We start from the raw sequence: 9,610 nt of genomic DNA, 5'->3' as shown, positions 1-9,610 counted from the left end.
CTCTCTCTCTCTCTCTCTCTCTCTCTCTCTCTCTCTCTCTCTCTCTCGCACACACACAGACTCACGACTGGCTCAGAAGCTCAGAATGAAACAGCAATCTAATAAAACTTCAAAACACTGAGCAAAATTATGCTTTATTCCTGTAATTTGTTCATTTTCAAGTATTTCTTATAACTTCAAAAAACTGAAAAAAATATGGTAAAAGAATAACCTAATTTAACATCATTCTTAAATACTAAGGATGATTTTAATTAAAATATTTTTATTTATAGAAAAAAATCTCTATGAGTTCACAGTATAGGAGAAACATTCACAAGTCATTTGCTCAGAAAAGGAAAAGGCTGCAGTCTAGTTTTTGACCCTTGAAAAAATAATAAAACCAAGAAGATTGTTACTTTCATTTTCTACATTTTAAAAGGATGATGCATATTATAATGGTGTTAATTTCCTTAGTAGAGGCATCCTACAGGTCCCAATATGTACATATTGGGAGAGGAGAGTCACAGAGCTAAAATAGAACATTAAAAAAAATACGCTCATGTGTTGCATGTAGCAACACTTATATTTCCAACTAACAACACTTGTAAATGTTAATTACTGGGGAATTTTGTTTTAACATGTGCAATACACAATAGATATAATTCTTAAATTAATTAAAATTGTTTCCTAAAGTTATTATACTAAATTCAATGTAAATTATAATTATTCATAAGGTTATATGCTTTTAAAAACAAACTTTTAGATTCTAAGTAGCTACTATATTATATAAAATAAAATCCTAATCAATAATAACAGATAGTAAGGTTCTAGTATTTGTTCTTAAAGTAATTTTGATTATACTAAATAATTTTTTACTCGAGTTTAATATAATGCATATCATTTTGTCAGGGAGGAAGTGTTTTCAATGAAGAAAATTAAAATATTTCATTTCAAGATAAAAGTTGTACATCTGTTGAAAATATAACCTATTATATATTATGAGGGTGCATCTATAATCCTGAAACATTAATTTTTTATGAACACATAATTCTGCTTATATTTTTAATGTTCAGTTTGTGAAGTATTCCTGGTTATTTTTGCTTATTTACATGTAAGATGATTTTTCGCTATTTTTTTTTAAATTGCTTAGGAAAGAAACAAAATACAATCTCAAATAATCGGTCGCACAATAAGTGATGTTACTATAAAATGTCTTGGTTGAGTGTTTAACTGATATTTCAAATTTTAGATATTTTCATCATCAGTAATTATTTTTCAGTTCATGTTCTCAGCTGTGGGCTGCTTTAGAAATATAATAAAATAAAACGCTACAAACAATGTATTATCAATGGGATATTGCTAAGCCAAGCTGTAGCTGGATCAGGATGGAATGTAAATAAGCCCACACAGGTACATTAGAGGCAGCAGGGTATTTTCTGTAACCTGTTCTGGTTTGTTCTACTGATCAGCAGGCAGATGCTTCAGGCTAGTTACTGGGAACAAGTCCCTGTAGAAAACATTCTCCTTTGGTATGTACTGATTCTAATAATTATCTCCCTGAGTATTTCTTAAGAAAAGCAGGAACATCTGCTATGTTGGTCATTAAGACACAGACTTGAGGAAACAGTTGTTATCATCAAAATCCACACTAATTACTATCTTCAGAATGGCACTGAATTAGATGCTCTTATAGCACAGTGATTCTACAACTGTAAAACTTGTCCTGATTTCTTACATTGTGATGACACTTTGAAGAGACCAAAAGAATCTTCAGGGTGAATTTGCTATAATTCATTGAAACTGTACAACTTTAAATTTTTGTTTAAAGATATTCTCTGATGGTCGTTAAGAGCATGTTTTCTTTCCTTCCCAATTTCATCAGCTGGCATCCTTTAATTACTTGGATGAAATATTCAAAGTCCTTCCAGAATACATCTTTAAGGATAACTTTTTATCTAAAAGTATTTTTAAAATCCTTGAATAAGTACATCACTGAAGAGAACATTGGCTGATGTGACTGTGTATAGAGTTGACAAGGAGTTGTCATGTGATGGCTATTCTTAGCTACATGTGAAATACCTATCTGTGGACACCTGTCAGGGTTTTTGTTGTTGCTGCTGATGGTGTTGTTATTGTTTTTATTAAATCATTTGAAACTGGAAGACTCACTTCTAATCTGGATCTTTGAGGTGGGAAGATTTACCTTAAAGCTGGGCCACACCTTCTGCGGGATGCCTATATAGGAGACATGGAAAAGGGAAACTTTCTTTTTGCTTGCTTGCTCATACTTTCATTAGCAAGCCCATTAAAGTCTGCAAATTTGGGTTTCTGGATTGTCTTGAAGTCCAAGTGAGATATTTAGCCTTGTGGAGCAAACAACTAATGGATTCTTCGATTTTCAGTTGGTAGACAGCCAATGTTGCACGAGTTGCTCTGTAGCCTGACAGCCATTATAATAAATCTTCTTTCTTTTTGTATAGAGCTCAACTCTATAAGTCCCCATCCACTACAGAACACAGACTAATAAGATAACAATATGTAAATGTGTAACTGTGGGAAAAGTCTTAAAATATATAGAAAGGAGACCAACAAATAGTATCAGGTGCTGGCAAAAGGAGAAAATAGGTAAAAGAGCACATGAAGCATGAATGAGAAAATGATTCTATAAGTTCTTAAGAGGCTCGAAGTGGAGCACCAGAGTAAAAAATGGATGAGGAAGTCAAGGGATAAGATTACATAAAATTTTACTTTGAAAATATCATAATGGTATCTAAGGCATTATGGGTTAAATTAAATATTTAAATAAGTATTCATTAAATGATCTTTTTAAAAGACTAGATCAGAAATAAGGAATCCAGCAGATTATCTTTGAGTCCAGGCCAGGAAAACTTCATTGATAGTGCAGAAAAGAGAATGTTTCTAGCATGGGTTTTAAGTTTTCTGTTGTCATGATAAAGCATCCTGATCAAAGCAACTTAAGGGCAAAAGCAGTTATTTTAGATCAAAGTTAGTGTCCATTGTAGTGGGGTCATCTAAGCAGCTACAGCTCAAGGGAGTTGTTCTTTATACATCCTTAATAACCCATAGCTCTCATAATGTTCCTTAATAAGGAACAGATAACAATGAATACATGCACACTAATTCCCAGTTTGCTTTCTTAACTCACAGAACCCGATCCACTTTATAGTTAAGAAAGGTTTTCAATCCATCAGTTAATTTAAGAGAGTCACCCAAAGGCATTTCCAGAGGCCCTTAACCCAGGTAATCCCTGTTTGTGTCAAGTTGTCAAGTAACATGAGCCATTGCAACATGTGATGGTTTAAAGTATCAAATCCCATAATAGCTAACAAATTATTACAGAAACAGCAGTGTGCTTTAGAATTTCTTTTTCTAAATATGAAAACATAGACAACTTTGTTTCTAAACCACTAACCTTTGAAGTAAGACTGAGAATGTTCAGAAATGGGGATGGAGTTAGCCTGAGTCAACCACCAGTCCAGCTCTTCACAGGCCCAGGCAGGAAGACGATGCCCAAGATGACTCCTGGTGGGAGATGGGGATGAGGGGCGCATTGCACTCCTGAAACCACTGCTGAGATGACCTCAGACACCCAGCAACCTTAAGTGACAATAAATTGAACAAGCAAGTGGTGAAGTGATAGAATAGAAAGAGAAGCAGAAGGAGATGTACACAATGAAGAGAGGCAGAAGTGCAGATTCCAGGGTAGTAAAGAAGAGCCTGCCCTACCACTCAGGGCCATGTCTGGCTTCCTTGACCTTGTAACAGCTTGGGTCTGTTACCACTAAAGGATGAGCAGATATCCCTAGTCTGGGCTGCTGCCTGGGGCCATGTTGAAATCTGAGGACTATGTAGAACCTGTTCCACCTATTGCCTAGGCTTCTAGGGAGAGCTGGGTTCCAGGTTCAGTGAGAACTGGAGAACTATGTCCTTGCCTGCTGAAGCACTTGAAAGAATGGCCCTGTACCTCACCTGGGCATCAAAATAGAGCTAGTCCTGCTGAGCTGTGTGTGTGTTTGTATGTGTGTGTGTGTGTGTGTGTTTGTGTGTGTGTGTGTGTGTGTGTGTGTTTGTGTTGGTTTGAATATGGTTGGCCTATGGGAAGTGGCACTATTAGAACCTTGGCCTTGGTGGAAAACTTCCACTATAGGGGTTGGCTCTGGAGATTTCCTATTCTCAGGCTCCATCCAGTGAGGAAAAGCCAGTTTCCTACTGTCTGGTTTTGGATCACGATGTAGAATTCTCTACTCTTCTAGCACCATGTATGTCAGTATGTTGCCATGATGATAACAGACTGATTCTCTGAATGAGTAAACAGCCCAAACTGAAGATAATTTAGAAGAGTTGCCTTGGTCAAGATGTCTCTTCACAGCAATGGATACCCTAACTAAGATAATGTGTGTGAGCCAGCCCAGCTATATGAGAGCAGAGAGTTGGCTCTGTCCCTTGCTGGCTGCAGCATTGGATGAGCTTGCTGAAGTAGTGCTAGAGAGCTTATCTTGGTGGTGTAGCTGGGTGAGAACTTGCAGGCAGTCTGGTGTAGATACCTTCCAGGCCTAGACTCAGGGCTTTGGTTAGCCCACTCAACGTCTATCTCATCCATGATTTCTTGGGACATGTTTAGAACCCAGTCCTACAGATCCAAAGCTGCAAGATCTCCATGACACAGGGCAACAGCATGATATTCGATAGGAGTCCCAGGGAAGAATCGGGATAGTGTAGCAGAAGCTAGAGGCCTCAAACCATGGCTCACTGAAATGACCATTTGCCACCAAAGAAGTATGGAGAAAAGGGTGAATTAATCAAGATTTACATATATTATCTTTATCTTGAGGCTCTTAGAGAAATAGATTTAATGTGAATTAAAGATTTTTAATTTCATTTTGAGAGACTGGCCTTTATTAGCCTTTTGGAATTTGTGTGTGTGTGTGTGTATACGTGTGTATATGCATGTGTACTTCTTTGTGTGATTTAATTTTAATATTTAAAGGATGTATATTTAAAAGCCAGGCACTTCAGTTCATGTCTGTATTCTTAGAAAATTTGGTAGCCTCTTAGAGATTGAATCACCAGCTAAATAGTGAGCTTGAGGCCCCTGCACATATGAACCAGATGAGCAGCCTGGTCTTCAAGTGGGTCAACAACTGGAGCAGGGGCTGTCACTGAGTTTGATGCCTTCTTGCCTGTGGATCCTTTGCCCCTAAATGGACAGCCTTGCCTCATCTCAGTGGGAGAGGATGCACCTAAGCTTTTAGCCACTTGATGTGCAGGGAGAAAAGGGGAGTGTGTTAGTGGAGATTGACACTCCCTTTCTCAAAAGAGAAGGGGAAGGTGTAATGGTAGTAGAACTTGTGTGAAGGGGTCCTGGGAAGAGAGGAAGGGTTGATATTGAGTTTTAATTAATTAATTAATTAATTAAGAAAAGAAAGCAAAACTCTAAAGCCAGCCTTTAGTGACACACATTCTTCAGGAAGGCCATACCTCCTAATCCTCCCCAAATAATACAACCAAATGGAGACTAAGTATTTAAATATATGAGTTTCGCAGGCCGGAATTTTAATTCAAACCACTACAGGGAATGTTTGGGAGTAGCTAGGGGAAGGCTATGAATGTGATCAAAATATGTCATATCAAATTCTCAAAAAATTAATAAAAATAATAAAATATTACTGAAAATGTTTTTATTTTTAAACTTCCCATGAAAGAATCCCTTTTAAGAATTAGATGAGAAATACCTAGTGGCAGTGGCAGAGATCTGTAATCCCAGTTACTCAGAAGGCTAAGGCATCTCATTACCCAGTAACTATAAAGTGAAATTAAGGCAATACTGGATAAATTATTGAAACTTTCTTAACTGTATATTTAAAAGGCTAGAGACATATCACTTAGCAATAAAATACTTTTCTATCATGTGTAAGATCCTAAATTCAATCCCCAATATTATGAAGAAAACAAAAGCAGAATTGAAAGAAACTTGGCATTAAATTATTTTACTGATCTTAAAGACATACAATAGCAGAGCTGAATTTAAACCTTATAAATGTCATTAAATATGCATGGTATTGATCTGGAACTCATGTTGCCCCTAAAATAAAGAATTTAAGTTTTGTAGTCTATTTGGTAAATGTAATCATTTTAATGAAATACGGAATCTATTGTTGTCTTACAGAATTTATTACTACTTAAATGAATTTACTTAATTGTATCATAAAGAAAATATTTTTTTAAAATTACTTTTAAAGTTAGCCATAAGCTTCCTGTTTCATAGAAAAAAGAACAGGAAATGTGAAACTTCATGGTTGTGGTGGTGGTGGTGGTGGTGGTGGTAATTAACCTCTACTCAAATCCTCCAGGCTGTGGTGCATTTGTTACTACCTGCCCCAGTCTTCTGAGTTCCCGAATAAAAGACATGTACATGCATACACACACAGAGAGCCTTATATTTTACTATGCTCTAAACAGCTTAATGGATGGGATAATTACAAACCTCTACATGACTAACACCTTTCCTCCAAAATTCCTTAGTTATTACTTACTAAAATCTATATTTCACCTTTGTTGTCCTAGACCTAGTTGAAGACCCTGGGGCCACTCTTCCATGTCACTTACAAGTTTGCTGTCTCTCTGTCCTGTCTTCTCAGGCACAGCAGCTACTCCTTTCCTGGCATGTCAGCTCACCTCTTCCTGTTCCTTCCTAAGTCCCTTGTCTGGGAATCCTAAAGTCCCACCTTTGACTCTCTGACCAGTCATTAGCCTCTAGCAACCTTAATTAACAATCAAAACCAACTGGGGGCAGGGTCTCTCAACATCTTACATGCAGACATACAAATTTCCCTGTAATTTTGGGGACCAAATTAACATAAGTAGCATTAGACTAAATCCGGTGCTGTATTAAAAGAAAATTGAGAAATCAAAAATTTTATGCAAAAAGTATACACACTCAGAGGCATGAAATGAAATCTACTGTTACACAAAACACAGACAAACTTAAGAGCAGATTATAGCCTAGTCATCACATTTTCCAAGAGTGGGCATCAATGCACTGGCTAATGAGGTTAATCTTGGCATAATTAGATCATTGCCCATTGCCTTGGTTGAAATAGAAATTCCTTTACCCATGTGGCAATTCCTGCATCCGCAGGAAACATTTATATAGAGAGATATTGTTAACATTTTTATAGATACCATATTTTAATGAATGCCATTTCTTGATTAGAATGCTATGAAAAATTAATAAAGAGAAATCTGTTCTTAAAATGTGCCAAATGAAATCTACATGCCATAAACTATATGTTTTTCGCTTGTTCAGAGCTACTCCTTAGAGCTGCTCTTCTGGCATTATGGTTTCTCCAGGGATACACCACCAGCACAAGATCTGACGCAAGATGAAAAATGAACACATTTATCCAAGTGGAAAATCAAGCAAGTACATATGTTATTTTGACTCCAATTTAATCTTGATTCAATAAATACAGAAAAAAAATATTTTCCAAGTACAAACCTGTAGAAGCCAAGCACACAAATATAAATTGATGTGAAAATTTGCAAAAGCGATCAGGGTAATTCTGTCTGAATGACTTATTTTACACAAAACACCTTCTGTACAGGATGGAAAAGGTACAATTTTACCTTCTAGATATCCTAAATCATTTCTGTTAAGTAAAAGATACTTTTTTAGGAATATGTATTTCAATGTTTATAATTTGTTTTATTACTTTGTTCCCCAGGTAAATGTTTAGATATCCAGGTTAGGGAACTGATCCATAGAGGATCTAAGAACATCATTCAAATAGTCCAACAATAGTTCTGGAATTCTTATGAATTTCTTTCAGAAAGTGAAATCTGCATTCATCTCACTAAGCAGGTTACCTTGCCATTCATTGAAATGCAAGATTAGCAGGATATTACTTGGCTTTCATTATAAACCATAGTCCTCTCAAATTGAATTATGTTTGATGAAGTATTACAAATTATTCCTTCTATTGGCACTTTAATTTTCTTAACGTATCTTCAGTCTAGAGAGCATTAGCATAAAGATTTAACTCTGGCATGTCACATATTTAAATTTGCCTGTTAATCACACACATTTAATCAAGTTTTTATTTGAATACTTAATTGAAAATATTTTACTTAACAGGCTGACAGTTCAGCTACATATTGAGTATGTATGTGCATAAAGGTAATTATGATCATATCTAGATTAGCTGTTATTTTTCGATCATTGTGATTTTTAAATAAAGTGTGATTCTCAGAACACAGTCTTCCAAAATGAGAATTAAAAAATTGAGAATTTACCCCTGGTGATTTGCTAAAAAACAAAACAAAACAAAAACAAAAACAAAAACAAAAAAACACCAAAGCAAACCAAAAAAAAACCCTCCTTTTGTTATACTCATTTTAATACAGTAAATATGTATTACTGAGAGATAATCAAGTGGTTCACAAGTTTATATAGACAGGTAAAATGCAGAGAATAGTCCAGACAATCTTTAAGTGAAACATAGTTGGAAGACTGTTCTTGAGGTTTACTATAACCTATAGTTACCAACACATTATAACATTTATAACAGAAAAATCAGTGATAAGTTCCAAGAACAAGCCACAATTATAAACTCAATTGATTGTTAGAAAATAAGTAAATATATTATAATGGATGGAATTTGTTGCTTCCCTGACTATAGAGATGGTTCAGAGGTGGTTAAGGGTACTGGCTGTTCTTTCAGAGGTCCTGAGTTCAATTCCCAGAAAACACATGGTGGCTCATATTCATCTGTAAGTTGATCTGATGTCCTCTTCTGGCATGTAGATATATATTCAGCAGAGCATTCATACAGTCAGTTAAAAAAAAAAAAGTTTATGTTTCCCACCAGTGGAGCTGGAAAATTTTAATGACCGTTTAAAGAAATGAATATATAGTTACAAACATTACACATTTTAAAAAAAATATTCAAAGTGGATCCCAGTTCCAAAATAGAATCCAAATTTTAAAATTTATTAAAAATGTCATTAAAGAATGCTTAAATAACTTTGAGGTTGGAGCTACATTTTAGAGTGGCAAACTTTTTTTTAAATTTTCACAAGTTATATGGAATGCTTCATGAAAAAATACTGTTGAAAAAATGAAAAAATAAATAAATCAAGGTCAAATTACCAAAAAATGCATACCAAGTAAAATGCTTGGATAGCAAATATAAAAATGTATGTTTACTATCAATGATATTTAACAATATTCTACAGTAAAAAACATTAAAATACCAAAAATTGTATCTTAGCAAATTATACAAATGCAAATACTCATAGAAAGAAGTTCTTAAATGGTCATCCCTGGAGCCATATGTACAACCAATATTATATAGACTCAGAAGGTTATGTTTAGGTGTATGTAGATGTATAAACATATACATATATCTAGGGAATAACTATTAATAAAATAGGAGGCCATTAATTAAAAAAAAAAAAACCTAAGGAGGCACATATGGGACAGTTTGATCCGAGGAAAGGAAACTGAGAAATGTAATAAAAATCATATATTCTCAAGAAATATGAAGTGGAATGAAGAGGAAGAGGAAGAAGAAGAAGAAGAAGAAGAAGAAGAAGAAGAAGAAGAAGAAGA

This window comes from Grammomys surdaster, unplaced genomic scaffold, assembly GCF_004785775.1.
Source record: "Grammomys surdaster isolate TR1022 unplaced genomic scaffold, NIH_TR_1.0 126153, whole genome shotgun sequence".
Taxonomy (NCBI): domain Eukaryota; kingdom Metazoa; phylum Chordata; class Mammalia; order Rodentia; family Muridae; genus Grammomys; species Grammomys surdaster.
Note: the sequence above shows the minus strand (reverse complement) of the source record.